This window comes from Marmota flaviventris, chromosome 6 (assembly GCF_047511675.1).
Source record: "Marmota flaviventris isolate mMarFla1 chromosome 6, mMarFla1.hap1, whole genome shotgun sequence".
Classification (NCBI taxonomy): Eukaryota; Metazoa; Chordata; class Mammalia; order Rodentia; family Sciuridae; genus Marmota; species Marmota flaviventris.
The window spans coordinates 40,852,398-40,873,338 of record NC_092503.1 but is presented as its reverse complement, the minus strand read 5'-3'; the positions used below and the strand labels follow the sequence as shown (position 1 = coordinate 40,873,338).

At 35.7% G+C, this 20,941-nt stretch overlaps 1 protein-coding gene across 3 annotated transcripts in view; it reads left to right on the top strand.

Annotated features, from left to right (window-relative positions):
- Positions 1–20,941, top strand: part of Pkib (cAMP-dependent protein kinase inhibitor beta) — a 108,053-nt gene that overhangs the window by 41,881 nt on the left and 45,231 nt on the right. The gene's annotated exons all lie outside the window — the stretch shown is intronic.

The window sequence follows — 20,941 nt, the reverse complement described above, 5'->3', positions numbered from 1 at the left end:
ATTTACCTTTAGAATAAAGTCATCTATCGGAGAAAAGAATATAAATTGAAAAAATTAAGAAGTAGGTTATTTCTGGCATTGCCTGTTGAAATGAAAGAGAAAATGGTATGGAAACAGCTGAAATTAATTTCCTTACAGTGATATGAGTGTAAACTGTTTCTTTTCCTGAAAGTTGTCAGGAGGACCAGCTGACCTTGTTATTTTCTTGGGGACGACATTCTGTATCAAACCAGGACCTTTGCTTCCAAGGATGAGGAGAGTCCTGGACGTTGTCTCTGGTACCTGAGTCTCAACTCTTAACATTTTCTGTTGTTGGTCCCAGACCTTATGTATACTGACTTATTAGTGACAAAAGGGAAAAAAAAAACCCTCAAATAAAACAAAATTCAAGCATTATCATGCTTTGCATTTTTAATAAAATCTTAGGCGAATGATTACATTAAAATGTTTATTTTACTAGATTATTATGAAGTTTCAAAGCTTCACCATTGTTTCTCCAAGTACTCTTTTCAATGGATGAAAATCTATTTTTTTCCAATAGACTTTCTTTATAATGGTGAATATAGTTTAGAGAAACTATGCATTCATTCACTTATAAAATGGCAGTTGATTTAAGTAATTATGATAAACTTGGCTATCATGAAATGTTTCAAATTCTGACCTTCTGGCTTTGGTGTAAGTTATTTACCATATTAAGTTTTAATTTTATATCTCAGCTACTACCTTTTTCATAGGAACACTATATTTCTGGTACACTATTGGGCCTCCCAGTGAAAGACAAAGCTATCATTTTCCAATGGAAATTATTGAAAAGTATTTTAATATATTCTATTTTATATGCCCTCAGAATATAATTATATCAATCATCATTCCATCAGAGAAACAGAACAAATAGAGAATATATTTAAAAACTTATTGCAAGGAATTTTTTAAGTGATTATGAAAGCTGACCGAAGGGCAGGTTGGAACCTAGGGGAAAGAGTTGAAGCCTTACTCCACAGGTGGAATTTCATCTTCAGAAAAACCCAAGTTTGCTCTTTCAAATGATTTGATCTGGTTCATCCAGAATATTGAGGATAATCCTCTTGCTTAAAGTCAACTGATTGCAAATGTTAATCATGTCTACAAAATTTCTTCACAGCAATACCTAGATGGTAGTCTAGATGGGTTGACACAAAAGGCTGACCATCACATCACAGTTCACCTTTAGGCAACTTTGTATTTCTGTACATTTTCATAAACCGTACTGAATATGAAGGACAATGGAAAAAGCCATTCCTCCATATAAAATGATAAAGTTCTTCTGAAGCATGTTTTGTAACCAAAAGCATAGTCACACTTTCTCAAGAAGAGAATGCAGTGTCATTGGATGATGATATTCAGTCTTCTCCATGACACTATGTGACTTAAATACTGTGATGTAAAGTTAGCTATTATGGACATACATTGGTTTAGAAGATAAGACCTTAAAAGAAGTAAGAACACCTAAATTAGACACACATACACACACCAAAATAAGGACATTTAATAACTTATGGTACATGCTTCTAAAACTGGCCACATAGTCAGAGCTGACATTTGTAACTCTCTTCTTATAGTGACCAATCCATAGTCTCCTGGATCTCAAGCAGGCACCTCAGCTGATGGTAGGATGACCCAAACCCTCATTCCTTCATGAATTATTGTGGTTTTAGTCACAGAATGTGATGATAATAAAAGATGCTGTCTTGTTTTCTGTTGCTAATGACACAGTGCTACAGACTGGGTAAGATATAAAGAGAAGAAATTTATTTTGGCTGACAGTTCTGGTTCAAGGTCAAAGACCTTTTTGTTGGCAGAATATCAAAGTGTGGTACAGGACGTCACATGACAAGAGACAGGGAGTACATGTGTGTTTCTGTTTCCTCTGGTCTCAGCCTACCTACCTTTCTCATGAAGCCACTGGTGTTCAATATGGGTCTTCTACTATGATGACATTATCTAATCTTACCTTTCAAAAGTCTTATTTCTAAACACCATAATCAGATTAAATTTCTACTCTTTTAATACCTGGCAGTGGGGATTAAAATCCATCATAAGTTTCAGTTGAGACAAACCATCTTTGAACCATAGCAGTTGCTCTAAGGGATTTCATATCCCAGGCATACTCTTTCTTACCACTATTAGTAGTTCAGCCCAATTTACCCTTGGTAATCAGAATCATCATGGCAGCTAACATAGTATGTTCCTTTTTTGCCTCTTAATTAAGAGTGTAGGAAGACCAAAGTGACTGAAGATAGGTTTAACTCACAGTTCAATGGGAACATTATTGTGTCTCCCAGTGGAAGCATTCCTCCTTCTAGAGCTTAGATCCCTTGGTCAACAAAGCACAACATCACAAGACTGGGACACAATTTTTTTCTAGTGGATAGCAAGTGGTGTCCCATTTTTGCACCTTGATTCCTAGATCTGTAAATACTGGCTATGGGAGAAATAGGACCATATATTGAGCATACACAGATTTAGATTTAGAGCACATACAGCCTCCTGAAGATTTCCAGAGGCCAACATGGTGCTACCATTTAGCTAGCACTGTAACTGAGTCACAAAAGGCCAATTCACTGTTCTATCACTTTATGTGCTTCAGGATGATGGAGAACTGTTAAAACACTGAATGGGAACTTATGTACCTTATTTGCTGTGCAGTAAGACCTTTGATCAGAAGCAGTGATGTGTGAGATACCATGATAGTGGATTAAAGCTTATGGAGTATCTATTCCAGTAATTACGAAGTGTCACATCTTGCATGATGAAAGCAATCCAATATAATCAACCTGCCACCAGTTAATGGTGCCATATAGGAACTCAGTGTTGGCATCTTCTACTGATAGATTGGGCAATGGCTAGCCAGGTTGGCTTTGGTGAGTGGAGTCCATGTTGCCGAACCCAGGTATAACCTCTTTCCTTGCTACCATGGTCACTATTCATGAGTCTACTGGAAAAAGACAGGATTGGCAGGGGAAAAAAGGCACAGTTTCCACAAAATGGTTCATCCTCCCATTTGATTGTTAACATCATCCTCTATTGAGATTACTTTTTGGTTAGTATTTACATCGGAAACAAATATCTTCATTTTTCTCATTCAGAGATGTCTACCAACACACCTCTTCTCTGGACATTCTTGCCACCAATTATTTTTTTTTCTTTCCAAATTGATGACCATTTAAACTGGTGGTCATAGCTCATGAGTCTGAATGGTCATATACCTCTGACTATTTCTCCATTTAAGTAAAATTAACACCCAATTTCACCACTGGAAATTATTCTCACTGGAGGGATTTTTTCTTTACCATTCTTTCAGAGATTATTAAAAATTTTACCATTCTTTCAGACATTATTAAAAAGGGGGTCTAGTGCAATAAATGTTCACTTTCAGGTGGTTCCTGAATATCATACATAACCATCTGTGTACCAGGCACAGGTTTCTTTTTCAGTCAACTGGTTTTAGAGGATTCCCAATGAAGTTGTAGGTATGAGTTGGTATAGAGAAGGTAATGTGGCAGAAATGGAGACCATGGGCATTTGTGCTACTTCCTGATATAAATTATTTGTGTATCGGGGATTCTTGAATCCAATCTTGTATGTATCATTTCCATTTAATATTGGAGTACTGCTGTGCATACCCAACTTTAAGGGTTAGTGAGTCAGAGAATAATTAGCTCATGACAAGTAGATCAGGTTTCCTGGTAACTAGATGGCCCATGGTTAGATGGCTAGTTGTTACCAGTAACAAGCCAAAAGCTCTTTCTTAAAAGGAAAGTAGTATCTGCAGAGGATGACAGGATGTTATGGTTTGGATGTGAGGTGTCCTCCAAAAGCTCACTTGTGAGACAATGAGAGAGAGTTCATAGGAGAAATGATTGAGTTGTGAGAGCCTTAACCCAATAAATTAATTAATCCCATAATAGGATTAACTGAGTGATGATTAGAGGCTGGTTGGGGCATGGTTGAAGGAGTTGAGCTTTGGGGGTGTGGCTTTGGGGCATATATTTGTATTTGGCAACTGGAGTCTCTCGCTTTTTGATCATCATGTGAGCTGGTTCCCTCTGCCACATTATTCCGCCATGGTGTTCAGTCTAACCTTGAGCACCGAGGAATAAAGCCTACTGACTATGGATAGAGATCTCTGAAACTGTGAGCCCCTAAACAAACTTTTCCTCCCCCCAAATTGTTCTGGTCAGATCTTCTAGTTGTAGCAGTGAAAGAGCTGACTAAAACACAGGGTTTTGCTCCAAAACCTCAGGGTTCACTATGACTCACATATAGGGGCCTGCCAAAGGCTCCAAACCACATCCCTATCTGCTACAGACACTTCAAGCACAATCAGATATTAGGAATCATATACCCTAAATGACAGTTCAGCTTGCAATGCAACCTGAACTTGTTGCATTTTATTCAGGGTATATTCAAAACTAGCAGATTTTTGGACTGTTCATTAATTGGGCCAGAGTAGAACACCCAAATGAAGAGTATATTGCTTTCCAAATCCAGAGGCCTACTAGACATTGTTCTTGCTTTTGGTTGTAGGTGGAGCCAAATGCAACAACTCATTCTTTACCTCTGAAGGGTTATATCAAAATGCCTTACATCACTAAATATATAGAGAGACATTTATTGCAAAAGATCAGTCTACAAAAGTCATTACATATACAGGCAGATATAGATGACATATCTGGAAAAATTATGATTCATTATACACATAGGTCGTAGAAATTGGCTTCTTGATTAGATTCTAGGCAATAGTTTGCTTTTTAGTCATTTCTTTTTCCTTAAAAATAGAATGAGGTATTGCAGCTTTAATAGCTGTTCTTCTCTTCCTCCTTCACTTCTCCTCTTCCTTTTTTGTTGTTTTTCAAAAAGCAGTGACCGAAGTGACCTTTTCTCAACAGATTTTCTCATCCAGACCAGAAAATCCTCTTACCTGTAGTCTGAAAATATTAATCTCTTAGAACTGACACACTATTTAAAACATTCATAATATTGTTAGACCATCAAGATCTTTGGGTCCAGGAGTCTTTTTCCATGTATTGCTGCCTATAAAGGGGGGCTGATTCTGCTAATGGGTGTGAAATTTAATTTCATTTAGTTAGTAAGGAGAAATTCTAGAAAAAGTCCAGAAAGCTAGTTCCTGGACTTTGAGCTTTCTTAGTATGCTGTTGGTTTAAAATGTACTTTTTTTTTTTTAAAGAAGAAGAACAAAAGAAAGAAATTAGGTTGACATGTGACATGTGACTAGAGTAATATCTCTGCTGAGGAGTGAAAGGAGCACATTCCTGAGGGAACATTTGATTACTCATCATAAAACAATGTGACAGGGCTTCCTGAATTGTTTTTTCCAGGTGACTACCAGTTTCTGCAGCTCATGTGACCTGCCTATGTGGAGTAATGGAGTGTATTGGGCCATTCTTTCTTTCATATGCTCTGGTGGCCAAGAAGCAAGACATAAATTACTTTCACAGGATTGCAGTCTATGGCTGTAGTGTTTTATGGGAAACTTCTAGAGCAACTTTACTGATGTTTTACAATTCAAGCCTGGTGTGTCAGGGGTGGTATAGAGGGAGTCTAATTCCAAAGTATGTATTTTACCCTTTATGTTAAACTCTCTGCAATCTACTTGGCTTAACACAGAGGGATTATTTGAAAACAAAGAATTGAGGTGGGGTGAGGGCTTCCTCAAAATCAGCTCCTTCTTTTACCAGGTGCTTTTCTTCCATCTCCATCCATGAATGGTAAGGCATCACCTCTGTTTTACTTTAGAATAGATAATCTTGGTATTTGAGGCCATCCAAACTCTCTCTTGAATCCTCCAGTCTTTTCTAGTCCTAATATCTTTGTTCTGCTCTGGCAGTAGGATCCAGGAACTTAGGCTTTGGAGTCAGACCAGGGTTTGGATTTTTATTAAGATGGTAGTTGAATTTTCTAATCCTTAGTTCCTCATAAACAAAATTTAGACAATCAAATTATGTTGGAATAAGATCATACATGTGTTAATTACCTGGTATGGAATACACACTTACAAAATACTATTTTCCTTGCTTTCATCCCTTCGTTCTCTGAACAGAAATATGTGAATAAACAGCATTTATGGTGGAGAGGAGAGGTGTTGCCCCTGCTAGTTCCTCAAGGTTTTCAACCGTGGCTCCATACTTTACACTGTAAAAGAAAAATCACATTGGTTACTAGTTACCTCTAGAATTTTGTTTATATTAATAATAGGCATTTATTGAAAGTCTATGTTCAGGATTCCAAACCATATCTAAAGAAGACCATCAAGGCCAACCAACATTTTTGTGTATTGCAGCTTTTAAGAACATAACCTGCTAAAAAGAACAAAAAACAAACAAAAGAATATAACCTTCATTTTAGTTACAGGAATCAGATGTAACCCTTATTCCTAGTCATCAGTTGCTTAATTTTTCTGTGTTAATTATTCACAACTTGTTGCATTATGTTATACTAGCTGATTATTTATTTTACTTTCATATCTTTTGACAACTTTAATATTGAGAAAAGAAATGTCAACATCTAAATACTTCAGATTTTTTTCTTCATGTAGGAAAAAAGCATGGCTCATGTCAGTTTACTTTTACTGTTCACACTACTAAAATGGCTATATGATTAAATTACTTTTGTCCTTCATGTTTTCTCTCCCATGTTTCGATTCTCTACAGGGATTTCTAAATCTTATACTGAAATACCACACCATCTATCATCATAAAATTCATTCATTCAATAATGAATAATAATACTGGGGCCTGAGAATATGGAACAAAAATGGAAATGATACATGCCTGCTATAGACTGAATGTTTGTGTCCCAAAATCTGAAGTTAAAATTCTAATTCCCAGAGTTATGGTTTGGATGTGAAGTGTCCTCCAAAAGCTCACTTGTGAGACAATGAGAGAGAGTTCATAGGAAAAATGATTGAGTTGTGAGAGCCTTAACCCAATAAGTTAATTAATCTCATAATGGAATTAACTGAGTGATGACTAAGAGGTAGGGCCTTTGGTGAGTAAGGGATCAGTACTTTTCTCAAAGAGACCCTGGAGACCTCCCTCACCCTCTGTGGAGACACAGCAAGAATACAACTACTTATTAACCAGGAAACAGGTCCTCACCAGATGCCAAATCTGCCAGTGCCTCTTTCATGGGCTTCTCAGCTGCAGAACTATGTGAAATACATTTCTGTTATTTATAAACCACCCAGTCTATGGTATTCTGTTATAGCATCCCAATGGATAAAGGTACTTCCTTGATGGATGTAACTAACAGACTAGTAGTGAAAACAAACACAAAGAAACATAGGAGTAGATAATTACTAATCATGTTGAATGTCATGGAAAAGATGCAGATTGCTAGAGTATATATCCTTAAAACGTATAATACTTATTTGTAGTGCTTATTCCTTTTTAAAAAAATTTATTTTATTTATTTTTATGTGGTGCTAAGGATCGAACCCAGTGCCTCATACATACCAGGTGAATGCTCTACCACTGAACCACAACCCCAACCCTAATACTTATTTCTTTTTAAAAGGAATTAGATAGCTTATTAAGATAGTTCATAGGAAAATATTTATTTTAGGTTTTCTTTATCTATAACATACTGAGAAGGAAATAGTCATTTGTATTCTGTTCAGCTACAGAGCTTGTAAACTTAAAAACTTAAAGTTTTGAAATTGTAAAATTGAGCTCAATGACAATGTTGCATTTCAGAACTTTTAAAAAATCCCCTTTATATTAATTTATCTTTCTTTTGTGGTATTGTGAGTTTTATTTGTCTAGATATGCTTAGGATAATTTTTTTCCTCTCTTTGATAGGATATCTCCAGGCTTAGCACCTCAAATATGTGTACATAAAAATAATTGGTTGTGGAGCTATTTTACACACCATAGAACATGGCAGAATATGACCAAAATAATCTTTGTCTCCATTAAATAACACACACGGTAAATGTGTTACATAAAATAATATTGTATTGTAGACATATTGTCAAAGATTTAAAAAGAGTAACAATTGCATAAATCTCACGTTGTTTTTATATAAACTGCACACTAAGATTTGAAGCATATTTCTAAACAGCTGAAAAATCAGTTCATGGAGAATTCAATGAATCTTGCTTACTTAAATTTAATAGAGTAATTGAATTTGAGAAAAATAAATTTTGCCAAAATTTATCCTCATTGGTACCACCTACTTGGTTCTCACTGACTCTGGCCCCATAGTGCAGATGACCACTCAGTTATAGCTCCAGACATGCAGCTAGTCAGCGAGGAATTCATCTGGGAAGAATGGAATGAGGATTCAAGAAGGATTAGCGGAGAGTGGAACAGAAGAGAAACAAGGGGATCCCTAAATTACAAATGTGGTACTTAGGTTGTAAAAACAGAACTGGAATATAAATGAAGCAAAATCATTTCATTCAAGACCAACCCCACCAAGGATCTTATGTTTATGCACACTGGGTATGTTTACCATGTGTATCTCCACCTCCCTTACCTCCTCAAAGAGATTGTCTCTGATCTCTCTAATTGATTTAAATCTTCTTTGAGTTATCATTATGCCTAGCAACACATTTTTTTCTCCTTGGTATCCTTTATCAAAGTTGTACCTTATACATTTGCTTACTTTTTTATGTTCTACCTCAACTATGTACTACCACGGTTAGCTTCTAGTTCAATAAATATTTGTTAAAAGAATGAATGATAATTAAAATTTTAATTGGTTGTCCTTATTGTTTCTCTCTAACAGAACATGAGTCTAAAATTGTTTTTAGTTACATATTCATTGGGATCTTTCATCCATATCACCAAAATGCTTGGAAATGTGCATTTTCCCTCAGAGTGTTTATTCAGTTGGCTTGCAATAGATGTTTGTGATCATCTACCCCCAAAATGTAGCTATTCATCCTGATCTAGTGCCACAATTTATGTTAATTTTATATATTTTTTATATTGATATCACTGATATTCGGATGATATTTGGGGGCCAATTTGGCTTTTTTAGTGCAGTTTATAGAATTTGATAGTGAGGGGGATTTACGACTCAATGATTGCAGATATATTTGGATTGTCTCTTGTTTAGGGGATATCCATATTGTCGTTTCCTTTCTCATTGCAACTTGGTAGGAGTTTCTTGGACTTTCTTATGTGAATTTTTCAAGAATACTGTTATTTGTCCTTAATTGAACACTTTTTTTTTTTTTTAGCTGTGTGTTTCTAATCTTTGAAAGATTAGGAACTGATCCAGCTTAAACACTGGCTTTCAGTCACATCTCAATGTCCTCATAAAACCAATAAAATTTCTCTCAGTAAAACTTTACAGACACAGAAATCATGTGGCTCTTGTTTGATTCATTAAAGGTCATGACTAAACATCAGGGGTTTGCCAAATATCAGATATGTTGTGGTGCGTTTGATAACCTTAAAGAGCCACAAATTCTAATTCTCTACTGTTGCCCTAAGTCACTGCATTTAAGGTCTTTACATCATGCTAATTAGTACATATAGTTATCCCCTCATCTCCATGGGGATATGTTCTGAGACCCCCATCAGATGCCTAAAAGCACGGAGACTGCTGACTCCTATTGTATATCATGTTTTTTTCCCCTGTGAATTACAAGTGATTCTTGGTTAGTGTGCTTAGATTTAATTCAAGATCTGAATTTTCAATCTTGACCCTGATACACATAAGCTGATGGCTTCAGCAACCTCTTTCAGTCTGTTTTCTCATCAATAAAATGGGGATGATCGTACCTTTCTAGAGAATGTTAGGATAAATATGATAATAATTAACAATTAATTGTCTACTATGTTTTGGTTTCTCTAGAAACTGTTTTTATTATATGTTTATGCCTTAGTTAGGGTACCACCAAAAGCAGAGCTTGGGATAGTTTTATATTTTTTTTTGGAGAAGTTCATAACGACTATCTTTATTCTTTGACTTATTACTCAAGGAGGGCAATAATAAAAACAAGCTTAAAAATTGGGAATACTTGAAGGGAGGAAAGCCAGAATAATATACTCTATATGCTCATCTGTAAATTGGGGATAATAATTTGATTCATAAGGTTGTTGGATTCAACGATTAACATGTATAAAGATTTAAAACCATGTAGAGTGCACAGGGATCATTCAACATCATTATTAATATTTATATCATTGGTAGTATTAGTGCCATTTATACTACTGCTTTCTTTAGTTCAGATCAGCAATTAGGGAGAAATGAATTTAAATCCCTAAAATTTATAAATGGGCAACCTTGGGTATTAGCATCTCTGAGCTTAGTCCTCATATATAAAATGTAGATGACAGTGGTTGCTATCCAGTAAGGCTGCTGAAGGATGGATAGTCACAAAGTGCACAGAGATTTTAGCATAGTTCCTGGCACAGTCAAAGCACTTGGTGATGTGCTTTTCTGGGCCCGTGGAGAGACAGTATGTCATGGCTGAGGGCACATAGCAAAGCAAACCCACTCACCTCACAGCTTGGAAGTGAAAAAGTAAGGGAGGAAGATGAAGGGACAGGTTCCACTATTCCCTTCTAGAACATGCCCCTAATGACGTAGAACCTCTCACTAGACCTCAACTCTTTAAGTTTCCACTACCTCTTTACAATACTACTCTGGGGAACAACCCTTTAGCAGGGGTCTTTGGAGGACATTTAAGATCCAAACTATTGTAAATATCTTAGAATTAAATAAGCACATGATTACTCATACTAAAAAGATTCTGTTCCTGGGATAGTGCTTTAACTTAGTGGTAGAGTGCTTTCTTAGCATACTGTAGGACCTGGATTCAATCTCCAGCAGTATACACACACACACACACACACACACACACACACACATACACACACACACAGTCCTTGTTCCTTTAAGCACAGAATCTTGATCAAAATAAGAGGAAGCAATCTTCTCCCATGGTTTTTTATAGACTAAAGGATAATTGTGTCTATTATGTAGCCAAAGGGAGCATGTGTTTGTTTGGAAATGTATGGTTCTTTAAGAAAACAGATTTGAAACTGAGTTGTAAATAGAAGAAAAAATCTCAGTAATTCACATGTTCATGAAATCAATGTGACTGTTCATCTAAAAAGCCAATCATTTAAATGAAACTTTGTGTATACATGGCACTTACATTTATGCACTGGATATTCACACTTTGACATTTCTTGCTATTTTAGAATAATCAAAAGGTAGAACATATAAAGACATGTTAAGTGAAACAAACAGGCATCATAATTCTACATTGAATGTTTCAGAAAAAGGAAAAATAAATTCACGTTGGGAATCTATAATCAGTGTGTTTCTCAAAATGCTAAAAGAATAAATAGCTCTATAGATAAACATGATTGAAATATTGCACACTGTAATTCCCGTTCAGAAATTCACTGAACATTAACATCATCTGAGTACATTTGTAGTAAGTTTATTTAACCTTTAAAAATATATTTATTAACATGTAATTCATTCACCATGAAAGTCACCCATTTAAGTATATAATGCAATGGATTCTAGTACATTCACATACCATCACAATCCATTTTAGATCATTCTCATTATCCAAAGACAAAACCCTATAATCATTACCTGTGACCCCTCATTTTCTAAGCTTAAAACACCTCCCAACTAGATGTAGGCTACCTTGAACCTTCTTGGTCTGTATAAATTTACATATTTTGAACATTTTGTGTAAATGGAATCATACAACATGTGGTTTATTTCACTTAGCATGAAGTTTTCAAGGTTTAACTGTGTTGAAGTATATATCAACATTTCATTCCTTTGTATTATAAATAATACTACATTTTATTTAAGCATTCATCAGTTGATGGATATTTGTAATTTTACATCTTTGGCTATTGTGCTGAGCACTGCTATGAACATTCCTGAATGAGTTTTTTTTGTTAATTTGTATTTTCATTTTTCATAGTCATATATGTAAGAGTGGAATGGCTGAGTCATATGGTAACTGTGTTTAATTTGAGGAAGTGCCAAAATGTTTTCCAAAGAGCCAGCACCATTTTACATTGCACTAATTGAAAATCAATTGACCATAAATATGTGGTTTTATTTCTTTCAGTTCTGCTCGATAAATCTACATGTCTGTCCTTAGGTCAATAGCACATGGCCATGGTAACTATAGCTTTGTAGTAAGTTTCAAAATCAGAAGGTGTGAGCCTCCTGTTTTTTCTAAGATTATTTGGATGTTTTGCATTTCTTGTATTTTAATTGAATTTTAGGAATCAGTATGTTGATTTCTGCAAAAATAAATAAATAAATAAACACACAAATAAATAAATAAATAAGATGAAGAATTTTGATAGGGCTTATGTTTGATCCTGTAGACCTGTAGATAGGTTTGGGGAGTAATGCCATGTTAACCATATTCAAATACAAGATCCATTTGTACAAGCCCTGTCTTTATTTCTTGACTAGACTTATTTCAAAGTGGAGGAAGATCTCTAGTGGCATTCTCCATAGCACTCTTCTTGGTAGAACTCTGTTCAATACTAGAAGGCATTTCTGTCAACAGTGCAATGACACAAGACTGAGAAGGATATCATATGGTAGACTTGATATTTACCTTAGGACAGATTGATGAAAGAAAAATCAACAACATGAAATTTATCCTTTTTTTTTTCTGATACTGGGAATTGAACCCAGAGTGTCATGCATGCTGGGCTAGTGCTATACCACAGAGCTACATTTAGACTGAAAAGTGTAACAGTTTGAAAACGTTTTAAAAAATATCAGTTATATATAGTTGCTATCTATTTCATCTCTAGAAGAAAAGATTTAGGGCATGATAGCTAGTTTTTTTAGATGTTGGAGACTCCACACACGGAGTATGAAGCAAAAGAATCAACATTATAAGTGGACAGACTGAAAACTGGGGACATGCAATGTACATTGTAAAAGTCTATTCTGATATATTTACTAACATGTTTAATGTAGAAATATCATGTTAGTAATATTTGATATTCATAACAATAATCATCAAAAACTACAATAGGCTCAGTGATCAAAAAGATACTGCTGTATTGAATATCTTCTGTTTACCAAACAGGAGAAAAAGATTACAACACTTTAGAAAGATACTTCAAAAAATTTACAAAAGTAAAAAGAGTAAAATTGTTTGATTACATAGCCCAAGTGAGGTTATGGAAGTAATTGTATGGCACCATGGTTATTTTTTGGAGTTGATCTATTTTGTATATTTCTTTCTTTCTGGTTTAAAAACAGAAAGCAGAGGCTTAGGGAAATATGTCTTCCATGAGTGAAGTAACAACTTGGGCCAACTTTGAGATTAGTAATAAGTTTGCTGACAGTTACTGAATACTTTATGAGTTTGGTGGAGTTATTAGTCTTATATTACTAATGAGTCAACTGAAGTTTAAAGAGAGGGTAAAAGACACAGGGATTGTCAGTAGGGGTTCTGGCATGATTAAAGGGTCTCTGGTTCTAGCAGCTGTGTCTTGCTGCCTTCCAAGGGAATACTTTGTTTGAATAAAGAATTGTGAAGGTTTAGTTTAATGGCTCAATTCCTTAGCCTATTTCTGTTGTTTCTCTTTTTTTTATGATTGTCTCTTTTCTTCTATATTTCATTTGCTTTGAAGGTCTTCATAGAAATAGAACTTCAATGATTTTAAATGAGTGTGTTGTAATTTATGGGCATGATTAACTGTGTCATGGCTTATAAAGTTAATTGCTAGAGGTCATAAGATGACACCTGGGAGCACTGGAAACACAAACTGTTATGGACATTTGGTTCATCTCAAGCCATTTTTATGTGTTCTTTAATCTACAATCTGTTAGTTTGGTTCTGATTTTCCTGATCCTAGGAATTAGCTACACCCTCAGAAATACTCTAATTCAAGGAAAGTCTCTAATCTGAGAAAATGTGGCCTGAAAGAAGAGTCTATGATGTCACTGTGGTTTACTGGTTTAACCCAGTTTATACCCATGTCCTCTAGGAACTGCTAATAGTCTGTAGTATTCCCAATAGAAGTCCCCAAAGTACTACAAACTGGGTGGCATAAAACAGAAATTTACTTTCTCACAATTCTGGAGATCAGAGTCTGAAATTCAAGTGTTAGCAGGGCTAGGAAGCCTACCGGGGCAGATGCTTCCTTGCCTCTTTGAGCTTCTGTAAATTTTTGAGTATGCCTTGGTTTGTTGATGCACCACTCGCATCTCTTCCCATGATGTTTTCCCCATGTGCCTGTGTCTTCACACTTGTCTTCCCTCTTTTCATAAGGACACAAGTCATATTGGATGAAGGGCCTACCCTACTCCCATGTGACCTCATCTTAACTTGGTTACATCTGCTAAGATTGCTTACAAATAAGATCATGTTCACAGATACTGGAGGTTAAGACTTTAACATGTCATACTGGAGAACACAGTTTGTTCCATAACCCCAGATCTGTTATTGTTATTACTGCTGAAGTGTGACCAACTGAGATTAATCCCTCAGAAAAATGTGGAGCTGGATGGAATTATTTTACTGAAAATCATGCATTTAAGATGGATGCTCTTTTCACCATCTCTTTCACAGTATGAATATATTTTCATGATTATATAGTTATTTTGATATTTGAAAATCCTCAATATGATTTTACTTCAACTAGTACAGCATGATATGACAACAGTAATACTGCAGTGCAATGAAAAGATCAACACCCGACAAAATCAATAGACTGGGCTGATGATGTGTCTGAACAAGGTGCGACAATCAGAGAATGATTGATGTTTGGAACATAGCTTGCAGCAGCAGCAGCTACTTAGAGAATTAGTTTTAGTGAATCACCACAGCAGCTGCCATTTTTCTCAGAGCCAGATAAATCCTGACATGAATAAGGTGCTGTTACAGGAAGTATAAATTCAGCTAGTTGTGAATAACACTTTGTATGAGACTTGTAGTCATTCTCAAATTTGGGGAAAGAGAGAATTTTGACATGAAATATATTTTTGTTGAGTTTTCTTTTGTTGTTCCTTTTTGAATTTGTTTATATCCTTTTAGCCTTAAAATTTAATTGAATTGAATGTTTTAAGGAGAAGCCTATTTTTTAAAAAATTGATTCATTTTCTAAGAAATCAAATATATTTGTGTAATGCTTAGAATTTAACATGCCTGGTGAATAGCACCCTAGGGAAAAAATGCATCTTCATACAAAGTATATTAAAATATTTTTTTGGTTCTGAATTTGGACTTTAGAGACTGTATGATTCATCTTTATGTCTCTGTGACCAAAATACCTGACAAGAACAACTTAGAGGAGGAAAGATTTATTTTGGCTCATGGTTTCAGAGTTTCAGTCCATGGTTGGCTGTCTCCATTGCTTTGGGTTTGAGATGAAGCAGACCCAAGCATGTGGTGGAAGCATGTGACAGAGAATGCTTTCCAGCTCTTGGTAGTCAGGAAGTTGAAAGAGAGAATGAGAGGGAAGGAGGGCCTAGGAAGAATATAAACCCTTCTAACAGGCTACCTCCTCCAACTAGGTCCGACCTTGACTTATAAAAAGAGACACCAAATTATAATACTTTGTTAAAAAAGAATTTTCAACTTGGGAGATGCATTCTGGTTCTGTTTTGCTCTTCTCCTCTTTTGAACTGTTATTCTAGGAGATTATTAAAATACCTGTTACTCTGTTAGTCATGCAAGATGGCAACATATTTATTGATGGTCTTGAGCTGCCTTAATAGATACATTTCTATGCTTTTTAAATGAATCAGGCTCCTCTGAACATGTTATTGATCTTATCAAGGTAGAGATGGAGCATTTGATATCAAATTTAATGCTAATAGTATATGTAATAAAAAAAAATCATGAAAAAATATGGGATCTATCCACAGAGGCCTCTGAAGTAGAATCCATCAATTTTACTTTCCCCCGAAATTTCTTCTTCTCTGGTCCTGTGGGTTGATGTAGTAAATTACTACTATTAAGTCAGTACGGCTTTGTGCCAGGAAGACTTGGATTCAAATCTTATCTCTGCTTGACACTAGTTCTCTTAGAATTCAGGCTCCTTCAAGTATCCCATAGTATTAATATTTATTTCTAGGGGATTTTCTAAGTATTTAGTGGGAGAATGTTTAAATTATCTTGAAAATCATGGGCACTCAGCGATTGCTCCCTTCTTTCCCAACTAGTTAGAGTGTTCACTTTTATGTTTGATATAGTTTTCATCAGCTGTCTTTTGTGAGCATAATTGCTTGTTTGGATGTCTGATGTAAATCTTCTACTATGGATATAATAATGTTGCGGGTAGGCTTGCATTGTATTTCAATTTATTTTATAATTAATATAAAATTATTTTATTAACTATGATGCCTAACAGTTAACTCTTTAACCTCAGATACACCTTTTAAAAATATTGTAAATGTGTGGAACACATATGAGATTTATAAGCTGATTTCCTGGTATTTGAAGATTATGACATTGGTAAGAAACTCATACAGGCTAAGAAGTTTAATATCGGTGGAAACATTTAAAAGTTACTATCTTTACTGACATTTTGCATACAGATGATAAAAAGCAGTGAGTGCCTTATAATAAATGAGAGTTCTCTGCTTTAGTGCTGTGTTTATGTGACACAAGGTAAGAGGATAAGAAGAGGGACTTTCCTGGTTGGTCTGAGTGGTCTCAGGTCATAGTATAGCACCAGCTCTGGAACCACACAAACCACACCTGTGGAGGTACACAGACAGATGGGAGTGGCAATGTCAGTTTAGCATATCAAATGCTAAGTATCTTAAAGCACAAGCCCCCAACTCTACTTCTGCTTCCACTCCTGACAAATACACATCTCCTTATAGCTCAAAACAAGCAGAAATCTACACAACCCCAAAATGCACAGCAACATTTGCTCAGGTATTTTGTTAACCACTTATACAGGAAAGGTCATTTTAGGGCAGTCCTTTCTACTTGGAATAGAAACAAGTAGTGTCTGAACTTTATGTAAAAAAAAAAATTGAGGGGGTGTGGGATCCCAAAATGTAGGCCAGTATTAAGAACGTAAAAGGAGACTGATTATGAAACTCCAGAAAAACACTAAAAACAACAATAATAAAAACTATCCCCAAACAATTAAAAAGACCATGGATAATGCAATCACTATGTGAAAAGGAAAAGAATATTACCAACAGATTCTCTTCAAAAGAAAGAAAGGGAATATCAATTTCTCATACAAAACAAATTAGTATAATTGATTTCAATGAAAACAGTGATAAAAAAAATGCTGGAATCTCCCCTTTTGTCCCTTGGGCAGATATAATGCACATTCTGCAGGCTAAAGCAAGCAAGAAAGTAATCTTCAAGAAAAAAGCAAGTATGGTGTTTTTCATCAATCTGAAGTAGACAGTGGAATAAAAAGCAGAAATCTTTGATCTAACTCCTCCATAGAAAATGTCCTCCCGGCCAAGTGTGATGGGGCACACCTGTAATCTTAGTGTCTCTGGGGACTGAGGCAGAAGGCTTGCAAGTATGAAGCCACTCTCAGCAATTTAGTGAGGCCCTAAGCAACTTAACAAGACTGTCTCAAAATAATAAATAAAAAAGTCTGGGTATGTGGCTCAGTGGTAAAGTGCCCTTGGGTTCAATCTCCAGTTCCAAAAAAAGAAAGAAAGAGAGGGAGAGGGAGAGGGAGAGGGGAAGGGAGGGAGGAAGGGAGGAAGGAAGGAAGGAAGGAAGGAAGGAAGGAAGGAAGGAAGGAAGGAAGGAAGGAAGGAAGGAAGGAAGGAAGGGAGGGAGGGAGGGAGGGAGGGAGGAAGGAAGGAAGGAAGGAAGCCTTCTGATTGACTGATTGATTGGCTGATTGGCCCAGGCCAGGTGAGAAAGGTGAAGGGCATGATGCAGTGTTGCCTGAATGTTCCAAAATGCTGGTGACCTTTCAGCAATTAGAATGCATTTCACAAATGACATGGCTTCTGAATTCTTGCCTCTTAAGCTTCCAACATTGTGTTATCAGCTTCGAAGCTTAATGTGAAAATGTGAGATCTACTAACACAATAAAAATTGCGGAGGAGGATTTTGTTTTGATTCGTCATTTCTGTGCATTAACATCAGCCTCGTAGAAAGGATGAGTAAGTAGCAAAGTGACTCTGCTTCCCTTTCCCTTTGTTGTTCTTACCTCATTTCTTCCTCTATTGTGAGAATTAATAAAAGAAAGAATGGTACAGGTAACTGTTGTTTGTTCTTTTTACTCTTGAAATTCTGGAAATTTAAATAGAAGCTAAAGTATGATTGAGACTTGGCTTGTTCAGAACCCTGATGAATGCTTTCCTATTTCAAGAAATGATTGCTTTAATTTTTCATGAAATCTTTAAATGGATTTAAGATGTTTATAGACCACATCAAATTCCCTTTAAATTTGTTTGTCAGATTGATTCAAAGTTAAGCTTATTATTCCATATTTTTAATCACTACCTTGCCTACGTAAGAAATAACATTCTTATTTTTTTCCTGTGTTGATCACTGCTGATTCCTCCTGCCTGTGTGAGACCAACCCATTGTTCAGTTTTTAGCACCTTCTGATCTCTGTTAGTTTGAATTCTATTAATTCTTACTTTTAAAACTGTATGTTCTGAACAAAATTTGCTGAAATTTCCATTTTCAGTTGTTTCCTTCAGTCTGAGTTCCAGGTCCATATTTCCAGGTACTTAACAAACATTTCTCCCTGGTTCTTCTGCTACCATCTGAACACCACCAGTTTGCCCTCATCTGTTATTTTGTTGTTGGTTCTACTATTGTCCTAGCTCCTTAGACAGAAAGTCTTGAGAGTGTTTCAGCTCATCCCACTTCTTCATTCAATGTAGCTTAGAAACACATTCCATGAAATTTTCCATTTTGATATTTTTTTTGTATCCATATATACTAGTTAAGACATGGGTTTGAGAATTAAAACAAAGTTGAAAAATAACAGTAGATTAAACACACTGTAAGTTTTGTTCTGTTTTATTTATAGTCCAGGTATGTGGCACCAGGCTTTTTAGACGCTTGGCAGTGTTGGAATGCAGGATCCTTCCATCTAGCAGCCATGACATTCCCAGTGTGTTCTCTTTGACCACCTTATGGAGGTGCAGTCCAGTTTGTAGGAAGGGGAGAGAGGAAGAGAACACACTGCTTTCTTTCATTAAGCAACCTAGAAGTGCAATGTATCACTCCTGCTCATAATTCACGTTGAATGACAAAATTCTTTTACATGACTATACCTAGCAGCATGAGAGGCTTGGTTTTTGAGGGGAAGATGGCCAGCATCTCATTGGAGGGTTCTTCTGCCCAGAGGAATCTGTGCCACCGTAAAAGCCACCCTTAGTCTTAATATCTCAAATAATCAACAAACAACAAAACACAAACACTCAGAATTATATTCACAAAAGTGAAGCCCCCTGATAGACCTAGTCTACATGGGTTCTGGAACTAGACTAGACCAAAAAAAAAAAAAAAAGTATATCAAAGACAGGGGTAAGGTTTAAAGGGTGGAGTCTTGCTTCTTGATGTCTTCTGGTCAGCAGATTGATTGACATCTTGGCAGGTCACATCCATCTCAGGTGCTGTGTGGGATCTTTGACAGAGCTCAAAGGGGAGGTTCACCTGCATCAGGCGACCAGTCTCTGAGGGGGTCAAAACAGTCCATATACAGCCATGGACAGGTTATGATACTTGGTAATATCATCTTTAGCTGTATACCCAGCTAAACTTTCTCACTCTGTAGAAGGGGGGAAAAAAAAAACTATTGGCAGTCAACTAATATTATCTGCCATATCTTCCTTACTCCAATTTTACCATCTAAATCCTTTGGTGGATTTTTATTGCCCGTTACCAACATTACTTCTAGAGACTTCTAGCTGGATTTGCCTTTGCTCACTGTCAAGCAACCCCTTCTTTTAAATATTCACTTTTGTTGTTGCTGTTAAACCTTGTTAAAACTGATCAGTAGCTCACTAATACAAAACTCTTTATAATCTGGACCTAGTTTACCTGTTTCCAGCCTTTTTTCTGCTTTTATTCTATGATTAATTAATTTGTTCAGTAAAGGTGTGTCAAGTGCCTACTCTGTGTCAGACAAACTCACTCTTCTTAAGCCCACTCTTTTGGGTTCTGTGGATAAAAAGCATCCTTATGAATGAGTGCACTGTCTAGTGCCACCATGATTCAGCTCTTTTATAATTACTTTCACCATTGTCATGCTAGAAAGTTTAAATATTTTACATCTTCTTAAGAACAGCCTTTAAAACTAGGTCTTACAGTTGAAGTGGTTAATTTGTTTTACAGAGTTCAATGATGTTCACCTGACACATTTTAACTTTCATGTTTTTATATACTTTAAAACAGTGATTTGCTTTTAAAAAATAAAACATAAATGGAAAAGAATACTTGTTGAAGCAGCAACAACTAAATTTAGTAGTTCACTGAAATTGTAGAATAGTCGAGTGCAAGTTTCAATTAAATTATAACTCATGTATTATAATTGTTGAGTTGCTTATTTGTTCCCAAACAATTTAACTTAATTCCCAGTCCTCCAGACTGATGTGTAAAGGTCTTTGAAGAAGGACATGCTTTTTACTGGGTTTCTCCTTCAAGCAACATTTCCTCTTCACAATCCTAGGTGTTATGAGTTAGAGATTTACATAACTAACCTGCCATCATTTTTATATTTACACTTCACTTTTCAGAGAAGTTGCCGGATGAGGTGAGATATGTATCTGTTATATAAGTTCAGGAGCAAATACGTATTTAAGATTTGGTAGTTTATTTATCATAGATTTATTTTGTACAAATTTTGATTTTTTTTTTAAAATATATTGCATTAAAATAGTATTCGTCATGATTTTTGAGCACCTCCAAAGTTTTGTGTTAGAAGGTCAATGCATCTTTCTTCTTTAGGCATGTTGTTTG